General features: G+C 38.3%; 1 long non-coding RNA gene across 1 annotated transcript in view; it reads right to left on the minus strand.

Moving 5' to 3' along the window:
- Window positions 1-14083, minus strand: part of LOC142863040 (uncharacterized) — a 38096-nt gene extending 24013 nt beyond the window's left edge. Inside the window, exon 1 of the long non-coding RNA XR_012913922.1 lies at window positions 13512-14083. This is a non-coding gene — a long non-coding RNA (uncharacterized LOC142863040). The remainder of the gene's footprint in view (window positions 1-13511) is intronic.

Below are 14083 nucleotides of genomic sequence, written 5' to 3' on the forward strand. Positions count from 1 at the left end.
AATGCAAGTTTACAAAACAGTGAGATACCATATTATAAGAATCATGAGGAAATTATTTTCAAATAACTGTTGAGAATGTACCATTTTAGAAAAAGACAATTTGGCCATTACTATTAAAAATTAAAACATATCCTTTTTTCCCCTGTAATTCCACTGCTATAGATATACTTCCAAAAGTATACAAAGGCATATTTACAAAGATGGTCACTGTGTATTGTTTTTAACAGCTCACATAAGCTTCAACAGGGAATTAACAGTAAACTGATATAAACCATTATCAAAATACTATGTAGGAATTTAGAGAAAAAAAATGTACTATTATTAAATGATGACCTAGATATATTAAATGGAAAAACAAGGTATAGACTAGCATTTATAGTATGGTCCCATTTATGAAGAATAATAATTATATACATAGCTGTATATGCAGATAAATTTCCTAGGATATACAAGAAACTGTTAATAGTAGAAATTGGGGAGGAGAAAGGGTCAACTTCTATTCTTCACTTTATGCCTTCTGTATGCTCTGAATGTTTAGAATTTTTGCCCTTAAGCATCTACTACTTTTATTTTTTAACATCTTTTGGCACTAATAGGTTTGTTTCAATTTTCTAGAAAATTCATTTATGTGGAATATTCAAGTCCCTAAAAATACATTATGCATCAAAAGAATTAAATTATACTCAGAGTAGTATTAGCACTGACTATATTTAACTGTATCTTAATTTTCTGAAATTGGCAATTCCTGTATGTTTGGTAAAATCAGCCAGAAAACTCCATTTACTTACTGTTACAGATAACAAAGAAGGAACTGTTTCACATACCACTTTTATTATGGAAGCAGTTTTGACTTCCCAGGATATATTTCTTCATGCCTTGTTATCATTTTAATGATTAGAAAATATTTAATGTCACAAGATTTAATGTCAGGCAAATATTAAGTATGATAATACTCTGAGCACATTAAATTCCTCCAAGACATTCATTAAGGGACCTCTGGTCCTAGGTTCAAGAATCCAAGGATGTAACAGTAAGTGGCATGAAAGCTTGTTTTGATGTGTGAAAGTACTCTATTTTTTTTTTTTCGTTCAATGAAGTAGTGTTTTAAAGCAACGATGTATGAAAGTACTCTATAAATTACCAAATGGAACAGAAATTTAGATAGCAGAATGTTAGTATATTTTGTTGGAGCTATTGCCTTAACCGACATCACCAAGCATCAGACTGGACATAGGCTAACTACTTGAACTACGTACATTCTGACATTATACTAAACAGAAAACCTTCCGTAGGCATAGGCTGATGTAGCATGTAGCGACTTTAACTTCATTCTCTCACTTTTGGCAGACTCTGTAAACAGTATGGATTCTCCGTGATGTTACTTTTGAGTGTGTAAGTATGTGTGTTCATGTAGGTTTTTTAAAAAAAGACTTCAGGTGCATAAATAATATTTCAAATTATTAATTAACATGCACAGCACTCTTCTTTATTTACTGATTGATTTCCTTATTTATTTTAGTAATATTAAAAATCCTGTGAACCCATTATTCTACCCAAGAACTAGAACAATACTAATAGTCCTCCCTTATCTCTTCTCATACCTTGCCCCAGTTGTAATCACTTTCCTATATTTTGGGTTCTTGCTTTTTTTTTTTTTTTTTTTTTTTTTAGACAGAGTCTCACTTTGTTGCCCAGGCTAGAGTGAGTGCCCTGGCATCAGCCTAACTCACAGCAACCTCAAACTCCTGGGCTCAAGCAATCCTGCTGCCTCAGCCTCCCAAGTAGCTGGGACTACAGCCATGCGCCACCACGCCTGGCTATTTTTTTCTATATATATTAGATGGCCAATTAATTTCTTTCTATTTATAGTAGAGACGGGGTCTCACTCTTGCTCAGGCTGGTTTTGAACTCCTGACCTCGAGCAATCCGCACGCCTTGGCCTCCCGGAGTGCTAGGATTACAGGCGTGAGCCACCGCGCCCAGCCTGGTTCTTGCTTTTTAAATCATCTTACCAAGGATATATTATTGCATCTTAAGTTAAAATAGGAGAATCAAGCATAATTAACATTACAATAAATTTGTTGAGGGGCAGAACCTGCATTAAATGCCCTGGGGAAGACACAGATGCCCGAGAGAGCAGAGCACTGTCCTTGGCACTCAATATATTTTTGTTGAATTGGATCTAGCAGAGAAATTTACCAAGTACACATTTTAAGATTGCATCCTTAAACAGTCAGGGGATTTGCAGGGATCTCTTGGAATTTGGGCAGACTGAAGAGGTTTATGATCCAAACAACTCTTTAGCCTCTGACCCAGGGCCAGTCTGTAAAGCAGGTAGCTTCCCTACTGTCAATCTCCTCCTCTCTCCTTTATGCAACTTTTTCTCATTTGGCATTAAGGGCCAGGAGTTGAATCTCTGCTACTTGCTACCTAATATAAAACTACTACCCCATCTATCCTATACATGATGACAGATAAATCTCCCCTAAGTACAGGTTCTATCATGTCACTCTTTATCCAGTAGAGAAAACTGCAATGATCGCTTAACACACAGTACCATCTAAATCCTTACCTTGGCATTCAAGGCTCTTTGAGATCTGATCCTAACCAATCTTTCCTATCAAACTGACTTGCTGTTCCCTATGCATGCCTCACATTGTAACCAATGCTAAGACTTTGTTTAGCTATTTGCCAAAGTGTGGTCTGTGGGAATTTGTAAGAAATGTAAGATCTCAGGCCTGATCCCAAACTTACTGAATCAGAATCTGCATCTTAACAAGATTTTCAGGTGACGCATATACACATTAAATTTTAGGAATTACTGTAAAACTATCAAATGCTTTCTCATGGTACTTGAGAGGCTGTCATTATGATTATTTCCCTACAGAATATGTGAACACTTAGAAAGCAAAAAGTTATCCAGATTAAATGCCTAAAATATGCTGTCCAACCTTGAGAAACAAAGGAATACAATGAGGGGATACTCAGTAAATACTGTATGTATAGATTGATTTTGTTCCAGATCTGCAGCTAAAAAGGTAATGAAATCACAATCTTACATTCTTTTGTCCAACAAATTAGGTCTAAGATAGCCATCATATCCACACAAAACACATGGACCTACATACACACAGGGTCTTTTATAAGTAGGATTTTTAACAGGAAAGCAAATTGCAAAGGAAAGTGATGTTAAAGCCTGTTGTTAAAATCAGAGCTATTTCTGGATCAGCAGGAAAATCACTCACTCTTAAGTTCCATTTAAACTAAAACTGAAGGGCTAGATTTACTGGATGGACCCCAAGGTTTACTTGGGGTTCTAATACTCAATGATTCTATGACTCTAGGGGACATCACTTCTACACTGTCCCAGAAGTGACTCAAGGAACCAGGGACATCCTGAGATTAAGTATTAAGCTGCAAATCCTGACTTCCTCTCCCAGTTCCCTCTAAATCCCAACTTCTCTACAACCTCCCCCCAAAACTCCTGCTCTTCACGTGTGTCTAGTATCATGATCCCCCCTCCACCTCCATTTCCTAGCACTTCAAACTGCCCCTTGCCTCCGTAAGGTTGTTACTTTCCCTCTTCTCTCCCCTACTCTGCACCTCAGCTTCTCAGCCTCTCACAGTGTTTAACACCGCCAAGGTGGCAATGAGCTAAATTAAACTGCACCAATGGAAGAAAGTTAGTTGGAAAGAAAGACACACTGATAACCTGTCCCCATCACCCTCTGCCCCTCCCCTTACATATTTAGGTTATTAAGTATGAAATGTCCAATTTCCTTAAGTACAAAGTTTGATAATTGATATCTCTGACATTTCACTTTGACGCTTCTTGTTTTATTTTTGTTGTGAAAGTACATCCTCATTCTTTCAAATACATGATTTGGCTTGTGATTATCTTTCCAAGTTTTTCTTAGAGCAATTTTTGTGAAACCATGGATAATTCAAAAATTTGTTTTATTTTTAAATATGAGTTCTGTCATGGAACTAACGCAGCACAGACAGCTCGAAGTATCAATGAAGTTTTGGGAAAGATGTGGCTAATGAACGCACAGTATGTTGATGGTTTCAGAGGTTCCGTTCTGGTGAGTTTAATCTTGAAAATGAGCCACGTGGGCGACCTGAGACCAAGTTGGATAATGATGAGCTGAAAGCTTTAATGGAAGTGAATCCATCTCAACCTATGTGTGAATCAGCAGCAACGTTTGACATTACTATTCCAACAATATTAGACCATTTGAAACAAAATCATCAAGGTAAAGAAGCTGGATAGATGGTACCACATGAATCAAACGAGCATCAGAAGAGAAATCACCTCAAAGCTTGCCTTCTTTGAAGTCACAACATAATGGCAAACCATTTTTTTTTTTGAGACAGAGTCTCACTTTGTTGCCCAGGCTAGAGTGAGTGCCATGGCGTCAGGCTGGCTCACCGCAACCTCAAACTCCTGGGCTCAAGCAATCCTCCTGCCTCAGCCTCCCGGGTAGCTGGGACTACAGGCATGCGCTACCATGCTTGGCTGATTTTTTCTATATATATTAGTTGACCAATTAATTTCTTTGTATTTATAGTAGACGCAGGGTCTCGCTCTTGCTCAGGTTGATTTCGAACTCCTGAGCTCAAATGATCTGCCCACCTCGGCCTCCCAGAGAGCTAGGATTATAGGTATGAGCCAACGCGCCCAGCCAAATGGATTCTTTTTGACAACTGCAAGCATTTGGAACAATGGTTGGATGGAGATGAAGTATGGAAACACAGCCCAAAACCAAATATTCATTAAAAAAACCCTAACGATGTCTGGTGGTCCAGTGCTGGCATTATCCCCTACAGCTTCAAGAAACCTGGTCATTCAATGACAGCAGATGTCTACTGCAACCAATTGGACAAAATGATGAGGATGCTTGTGATTAAGCAGCCAAGACTGGTTAATAGAGACAGGCCAATTCTCTTGCAAGACAATGCTCGACCCATGTCCCACAAACAATGCTGCTCAAACTACAAAGGCTCGACTTGGAAACTCTCTGTCATCTACCATATTCAGCAGACCTTGCACTAACGGACTGCCACTTCTTCCAGGCTTTGGATCACTTCTTGCAAGAAAAAGTATTCAATTCTCAACCAGCTGTGGAAAACACATTTCATGATTTCATCACCACTCGCTCTCCAGGATTTCTTTGCTGCTGGCATAAACAAGCCGTTAAGATGGCAAAATTGTGTTGACAGTTTAGGTGCATACTTTGATTAATTGTACTGCTTCTTGTTTGAGATATAATAAACTTTTGATTTGAAATAAGACATTACATATTTATTAATCTTAATAATTCTTTAGTGACTTTCTTGAGAGAACTGAAGTGGGGTGTCATTATACCACATTCTGCCGTGAGAGGCCTGGGCCTAGTAAGAATTTGCCCTTTTGAGTATCTTAAATATCTTCATTTCCTGAATACACTTTCAGTTCTTCTTCTGCCAAGGTCTCTGATGCGCTCAAAGCTTTGACCCAAAGCTATTTTACACCCAAAAAATCGAATCAACACAGCTATCACATATCTCTCTCACATTTTGAAAACAACTTTTTACACACTGTCCAGTTCAATTAACCTCAACACCAGATATAGTTTCTTATACATCTTATACATATAAGCAAAAAAACAGAGACCATTCTCAAAGTTTCTGACCCAGTATCCTGTGTATGAAAAGATTGTTGGCAGACATCTCTGTTTACATCTTTATCAAGTCTCTCCTAAACCCAAAGGCTAGTTATAAAGTAGAATTTGAGGCTTTTCATTAGAACGTACCTTCTCTTCTACCTCCCAAGAAGTTCACTTGGTGAGATTTACTCATACGGACCAAGGAAGTATATTGCGGGGGGGTTGTTGGTTCCCTCCAACACACACACACACAGGTTGTTTCTCAAGGAAGTATGTTTTTATAGTAGAGGTTAAGAGCTCTCTGCTCTGGAGATAGATTCTGTGGATTTTATTCCTGGCTCCCCCACTTACTATCTATGTGACTTTGGGCAACTTGTGTCACCTCCCTAAGCTTATGTTTCTTTATTTGTAAAATGGGAATAATAATATCCCCATATTTGGGGGTTGTTGTGAAGAGTGAATGAGATTGTATATATAAAGTGGTTAGCACTCTTAGTGGAAATCAAAGGGGAGGGACAAAAACCTAAGCAATGGGTTCAGGGAACACCATTTGGGCAATTGGCACACTTATAGCTGTGACTCAAGCATTACAAAAGCTATACATGTAACTAGTATATCTGTATCCCCTTAATATTTCAAAATAAAAATAAATATTATAAATAAAAAAATTAAGCGGTTAGTGCAGTGCCTAGGTGATTAGATTCATTTTACAGTTATTAAAAATCAAGCTGAGAGAGTTGTTGTGAATGGTCTTTTTTTTTTAATTTGCAAAGCCTGCTTAATGCTACAGAGTCACCTCTCTAGGGTTCTTCTAGTTACACATAGCTCTAACACATGCCACTGTCCATGTGGTGGGTAACCTGACTCCCAGATAATGACAGTGCGGGGTCCTAGTTGTCCTTGTGCACAAAGTATTCTTCTTGGCAATAACTCTGCAACTGTGTGCAGAACAAACAGAAATGGAACAGACCCTTTTAAAATTTGGACATTATCTTATAACCTAGAAACTTATGTACTAAAATAAAGCCAGTGGCATCATAAAGGACAAACATCTTCTTCCTATTTTAGGTTCAATATCAAAGGAAAGGCCGGGTGCTGTGGCTCACGCCTGTAATCCTAGCTCTTGGGAGGCCGAGGCGGGCGGATTGCTCAAGGTCAGGAGTTCAAAACCAGCCTGAGCAAGAGCGAGACCCCGTCTCTACTATAAACAGAAAGAAATTAATTGGCCAACTGATATATATATATAAAAAATTAGCCGGGCATAGTGGCACATGCCTGTAGTCCCAGCTACTCGGGAGGCTGAGGCAGAAGGATCACTCGAGCCCAGGAGTTTGAGGTTGCTGTGAGCTAGGCTGACGCCACGGCACTCACTCTAGCCTGGACAACAAAGTGAGACTCTGTCTCAAAAAAAAAAAAAAAAAATATCAAAGGAAATAAAAGTTTTAGTCTTAAATATAAAAGTCTCTTTTGCATCTAGCAGAATGTAAAAGTCATTAAAAGGAATCAAATCTCCTCCACCTCCAAGATGACTTGTCTGCTGCAGAATGCCACCCCTGGAGAGGGTATCATTGCAGCTAAAGCAATGGCTCTTCTAATTTAAATACAAACACAGAGGTGAAATGTGTTCATAAAGAAATTTGTGTCTCTGTTTAAAACAGCCTGTCAGAGGACTGGAATAAAACAAGTCAGTTTTTTTTGTTTGTTTGTTTTTTTTTTTTTTTTTTTTTTTTTTTGAGACAGAGTCTCACTTTGTTGCCCAGGCTAGAGTGAGTGCCGTGGCGTCAGCCTAGCTCACAGCAACCTCAAACTCCTGGGCTCAAGCGATCCTTCTGCCTCAGCCTCCCGAGTAGCTGGGACTACAGGCATGCACCACCATGCCCGGCTAATTTTTTTGTATATATATTAGTTGGCCAATTAATTTGTTTCTATTTATAGTAGAGACGGGGTCTCGCTCTTGCTCAGGTTGGTTTCGAACTCCTGAACTCAAAGGATCCGCCCGCCTCGGCCTCCCAGAGAGCTAGGATTACAGGCGTGAGCCACCGCGCGCCCGGCCAACAAGTCAGTTTTGATGTGGCTTGAGGAAGTGATAGGTTTGGAAGGCTAATTCTAAAGAAGAAAACACTATAATGCACTTGTAGTAGAGCATTCTGTGGAAAAGGCAGACCAAAGATGTGGGGAGAGCTTGAAAAATACAAATTTTGTCAATTTGGCAGTTATGCTGAAAGTTGGATTAAAAGTTGCTTATTGCTCCCAAGACAGTAAGGCTCTTAACTCTAGGCAACTTTTCTCCTAACGTCTCTCATCAGCAGGATCACTGTAGGTGTTGGAGAATGAGACCGAGAAAGTGTTGCAGGCTATTCACCTGGAATCTGGGTCTCTCCCGCCACTGCTCCTTTGCCCCTGGCCTGGTTCAATTTCAGTATTTCACTCTCAAATAAGAAAAAAGATCCTAAACCCAATCTTTGGCTAAATTTAAAAGTTCCCTAACAAAACAAAGGGAAAAGTAGTTTGCCATATAATTCAACTGTTTATCTTAGTACTTGAGCCGTAAGGCTTGAATTTTTTATATCAAAGAATTCTACAAATTGGATCTTTTAAAACCATTTCCTGTACCTCCATGATTGAGGTTCCAAGAAACCACATAAAAATAAATGAGGAAGCTTTTCTTCAAAAGAGAAAGATTATTCTTGGAACATTTGCTTTTGGAGCCCTAAGCCTTCATGTGAGAAATCCAACTACCTTGAGGTCACCATGCTGTGAGAAGCCCAAGCTACACAGAGAGGCCCTAAAGGATGGGACACTATGTGGCAGGAGGGCACCAACCACGGTAGCACCAAGGTTCCAGATATGTGAGTGAAGAAACCATTTGTGAAATGCATCATCTAGGCCCAGCTGCCAACACTTAGATCAGAGATGGACTGCCTGCCCAGCCAGGTCTTCTCAAATTCCTGACCTAAAACATCAGGCCACAGGAGGAAGACCATATACCCCAGAAGAGGCCCCCAGTGAGCAAGTGTTTTAAGATGTGTCCTAGTTGTTTCCAAGTCCATTAGATCTCAGCATCAGGGGGAGAAGTAGTAACATTAGTAACTCATGAACGGGCATCATTTGCTTTGATGGAGCAGCTGTCTGAGAAAAGCCATGAAGAATGTGGACTTTGACAACAGGAAAACATGTACAGTATGGGCTGAGCTACACAGATACTCAAATAGAAATCTGCATGCTAGGCCGGGCGCGGTGGCTCACGCCTATAATCCTAGCACTCTGGGAGGCTGAGGCGGGAGGATCGCTCAAGGTCAGGAGTTTGAAACCAGCCTGAGCAAGAGCAAGACCCCATCCCTACTAAAAATAGAAAGAAATTAATTGGCCAACTAAAAATATATAGAAAAGAAATTAGCCAAGCATGGTTGTGCATGCCTGTAGTCTCAGCTACTCAGGAGGCTGAGGTAGAAGGATTGTTTGAGCCCAGGAGTTTGAGGTTGCTGTGAGCTAGGCTGATGCCACGGCACTCTAGCCAGGGCAACAGAGTGAGACTCTGTCTCAAAAAAAAAAAAAAATAAATTTGCATGCTAGTTATAGTGTAGTAACTATCCTTTAATAACTACATAGAGTAAATGGTTTTATATCAAAACACCATTTAGATATTAGAGGAACCATGAGAACCAGTACAATAAGCTTATTATTCTAACATGAAGAAACAGACGATTAATAATGCTGGCATAGACCTCCTCTTGGGCACTGTGTAAATTCAAAAAATTAGATAAACACTGGGGAAGAGGTAAAACTCCAATTACAAACAAGTAAAATTCCTAGTAATCTAGAAAATAATAGCTCATGCTTGACACTAGTTTAATGTATCAAAAATTAAAAAAGGTCATTTCTTTTTCTGAAAAGCAAGAAACAAAGAGAGAAAGGGGAAAAAAAAAAAGAGACAAACATGAAGGCCATATGGGAAGAATCAAGAGATCTGGAAAAATTAAAATCCACTCTAGTTAGAAAATGGTCTAGATAAACTGGAGAGAAATAGTGAGGTGCATCTTTAGAATTTCCCATCAGCCAAAACTTTCTTAAGAACTTTTCAAAATCATCATCAAAATACTCAAGTGAAGTGAAATACCACCTTGTCTTGGAACAGCTTGAGTATGTTCACAAGACAAATGCATCTGTTTTTGCAGGGAATGACACTACAGTCACACTGGTGACTGTAGACTGACACAGTGGGCCACAGAGACCAAAACTGAACTTGTTCAAAAAGTGATGGAAATCATAACACATATAACTCTCAACTCCTTTTTTAACTTAATTCATCTACTTCTTTCCTCAACTATTTTTCTGCCTCCTCTTGCCCTACTAGGTATAATATAAAATAAAAATAGCCAGGTGCAGTGGCGCACACCTGTAGTCCCAGCTACTCAGGAGGCTGACGCAGTAGAATCGTTTGAACCTAGGAGTTCAAAGCTATAGTGCATTATAATCTTGCCTGTGAATAGTCACTGCATTCCAGCCTGGGCAAGATAGCAAGACCCTATCTCTCAAAAAATTTAAAAACTAAAAATAAATAAAATAAAATAAATATCTTTTACCATATCTGTTACTCTGTGGACACTTTGAATGAATTATCTTTATGTAAATAAAGGTTACTTAGTTCGGTACCAGTTACCAAATAGAAGATAAATACTCAAAACAAACACAAAATCATTTTTAAAAAATGGGAACAGCACAATAAACTCTCCATCAAATTAAATAAGTTAACATTTAAAAAGAATGCACCAAATTTAGCTTATTGTGTAAATTTAAAGTATTCTTACTAATGTGACATTTTAAAACATTTAAGATACTGTATGTTGCTACATCTACCTTACCTCATTTCTCTTTCCCCATTTTTTTCCCAATGAAGATAGTATCAGATTCTTCAGTTGTTAACTTTTAAATAGATCTAATGTCCTATTTTTCAGACCACTAAACCTACATAATATCCATGAAGCTAGTATAACTCTGCAGGCATCCTAGCTATGCAGGCAATGTTAGAAGGGCATCACCATTGTTCATTTGTCTGATCTCTGTGTATCTTGTCATATTTCCAGAGTAAGATTGCCAAGGTCTTGGACTCTTCATTTGGTAGAGTCTAATTCTGTTCTCTTTACAAAGAGCTAGGGTTACATTCAGCAAAGGTTACCATTTACGTGAGACACGAAGCCTGCTAGCATAACTCATCACCAAAGTAAAATCCCTAGCTATTTTTTCCCTCAAGGACATCCCCAATGCTACCTAAAATCAAGAAAGAACAGTTCAGGACAGGTCACACATAAAGCCCTCGCATACTCTGAATCCACATTTTCATTTTGATATTCTGGAATGTGATGTTTTCCCAGCAGCCAAACAAAATGTTTTTTCCTTTTGAAACCTCCTTTTCTATCCCCTAGGGGAAAATACATGGGACTCACATGTAGACTACAATGGGTTTAACAACAGAACCCAATATTTAGGGGTAAGCTTTCTTCTAGACATTATTCCTTTTAATGTTTGGTTTGTTTTATTATCACTTACTCAAATGAGTTCTCAAAGATTTTTCATAAATAAATAACATTTATAATTGCTTAATTTCTAATGCTCAGCTCATTATTTTTCAAACCTCTGCATTCAAGTGGCAGTCAAAGCCACTGCCCTTAGTGCTGATTGCTTTTGCTTTTAGTACCAACATTCATTTTTCTTCCTCTTATCCTCTGTTGGAAATTTATCTACTCTAGTAATTCTGAAGAATCAGAGATTTGAAAGTATGATCAGACCCTAAGATTTAAAAAAATGTTTAAAAAGAGCAAATATTAGACCTAGAAGAAACCTTAGGGACCATCTTACTTACTAGATATAAATGAGACCCCAAAGATCTTGCCCAAAGTAATGACAGATCTAAAACCATAATCTAGATTTCCTTAATCTTGAATTAGTGCTCTCTCCCCTACACTCCCTGGCCTCTCTATATTTTTATCCATTTCTACAGCATCTGCAAACATAGATTATTTTGGGCAACACACCCAAAATAAGATTCATGGCATTTCTTGGTTCTATCAGTTATTACTGTCTCCTTTCACTGGTTGGAAGATCAGGGACAGGAGATGAGAAGTCTTGCTTCCACACCCCATAGATTAAATGAGAGCATGGGCTGCCCAGCGCCTTGCCCATGAAGCTTGACTGTAATTGCTTAAATAGGAAGCATTCAGACTGTTAGGAAGCTCAGCATTAAGGCCTTTCCCTTCATAAGGATTAGATCTTCTCTTTTTGTTCTCAGTAGCCTAGGGACATAGAACAATTTCAAGGTGGCAAAACCTGAATTCTACCCACCATCAGAACTATTCTGCTAATGATTTCCAGCTTCTCCTCTGAGATGTGCCAAGAGGCTTAGAAGCAATTTTATCCTCTTGCACCAACTGACCTTGTATTTATTTATAAGGCATGTTTCTTCCAAGAAGTTCCAGAAGTTTCATACATACTCTCTTATTTAATCCTCTTCTTCCCATGGGGAGAAGCATTTCATTTTTACCTTCCTGCCTAAGCCAGCATTTCCCTGTTGTATACAGGGTTTCTCTCCAGAGTCTGATTCTTAAAGGTTATACTCTCTGAAAGTCACAAACATTCTCAACTGAAGTCTCAACCAAGATTGCTAACAAAGCAAATTCATTCATTCAACAAATATATATTAAGCATCTCCTGTGTGCCTGGCACTATTCCATGCACTAGAGATACACGAGTGAACAAAACAGACCCTGTAGAGCTTACATACAAAGTAAAAGGACTGTTCCATTACCCAATGAATTCAGAACCATAAATGTACTCTAGTCTAATAAACGTAAAAAAATCACTACAGTCTCAATAACACAGATAATATCTGCAGCTTCAAATTTATATGGTAATACAGAGTTCATATGCTATAGATATGTATGGATTGCACTAGAAGACAGGAGATTTGGATTCTAATCCTCTTATACCAACAGAATGCATAACCTTGGACAAATAATGTAACCTCTCTGAACCTTACTTTTGTTCTCTGAAGATGTTAGACAAGAAGATTTCTCATATCTTTTCTTGGTCTGCAATTCTATGATTGGTTAACCTCACCTAAGATGACTGTTGTGGTGTCATAATCCTTCTATATCAATTGCTTTTCGTTGTAGAGTAGGGTGGACAGAAACAACACAAAGGAACACACACCTTCCGGGAAAATGTATTATCATCTCCCTATGCAATAATCTATAAAATCAATCAATTCCATATCTACTGCACGTTCAAAACTAGGCTAGACACTTTGGGATGAGAAACATATGAAAAGATCCCTGATCTTAAGGAGCTTCCAACTCAAAGTACATGATAATAAATGATTAAAAACAAAAGTATACTATAGAGGTTCAAAGTTCACAAGAGAAGAAAATATCAAGGAGGCCTAGATTAGAAACTTCTGAAGAAAGGTAGAACATCACCTGGATCTACATATAACAGCTACCATCACAATAACAAAAGCAGGTAACATTTGTTGAATGCTTGATATCTATCACATATAAATTAAGTGCTTTTGTGGGTTCATTTAATCCTCAAAACAACCCTAGAAATAAACACTATTATTGTTCCTATTTTACAGATGGGGAAACTTAGACTTAGTGGGAAGTCTAACATACCTAATGGTGAATGCAGGCAATCTGATCTCAGAGTATTCCATACCATTTGCTAGTCATGGACTGCTTTACTCACATATGAGACAAAAGGATAAGCACTGTATCTGGCACACAGTTTGGTGTTCTACAAATGTTACTTACTTCCCTTCTCTATCTATCCCCCACCACCATTCACCCCCAACCCTCATCTCTAACTCACCTTTTCCAATTCTAAACATTCTTCAGTTGAAGTTCCACCCTGTGCAGAAAGTGTTCTCCTAACAGTCAAGCTTGTCTCTTCACTTACTTCTAGTACTTACATCTTATAGCCTGCCAGGTGATCATGTGCTGTTTGTGATGTCACTGGCACTATTTAATGTCTTATGTTATTAATGTTTCTGATGTCTTATGGCATTGTTAAGATGTTACCTGTATTATAATTTAATTGTGTCACCTGACTCCAAACTCCTTTGTGGTACTCCCCGGGTCTTGGCATAGGAGGCATCAGGAAGCATTCAACAATTCAAAAGTTTGAGCATTTGTGAAATTTTCATTCATCAGAAAACAATCCAAGGCAAATAAATGCAGCTAACACTTCAAGGTTTGATTCCACCCTGTTCAGAACGTCTGCAGGTACAGGTTCTTTCTATTTGTGCCTAATTTTAGACATAAAGGTAATCTAAGCATGTTTACAATCCTTTTATCTAATTCACAGACTTGAATCTATCTTCTTCTGAACTACTAAAGAATAATTCTATCTGTTCTTTAAAAATGAAAAAACAACTAACCAAC

Source organism: Microcebus murinus, chromosome 21, assembly GCF_040939455.1.
Source record: "Microcebus murinus isolate Inina chromosome 21, M.murinus_Inina_mat1.0, whole genome shotgun sequence".
Classification (NCBI taxonomy): Eukaryota; Metazoa; Chordata; class Mammalia; order Primates; family Cheirogaleidae; genus Microcebus; species Microcebus murinus.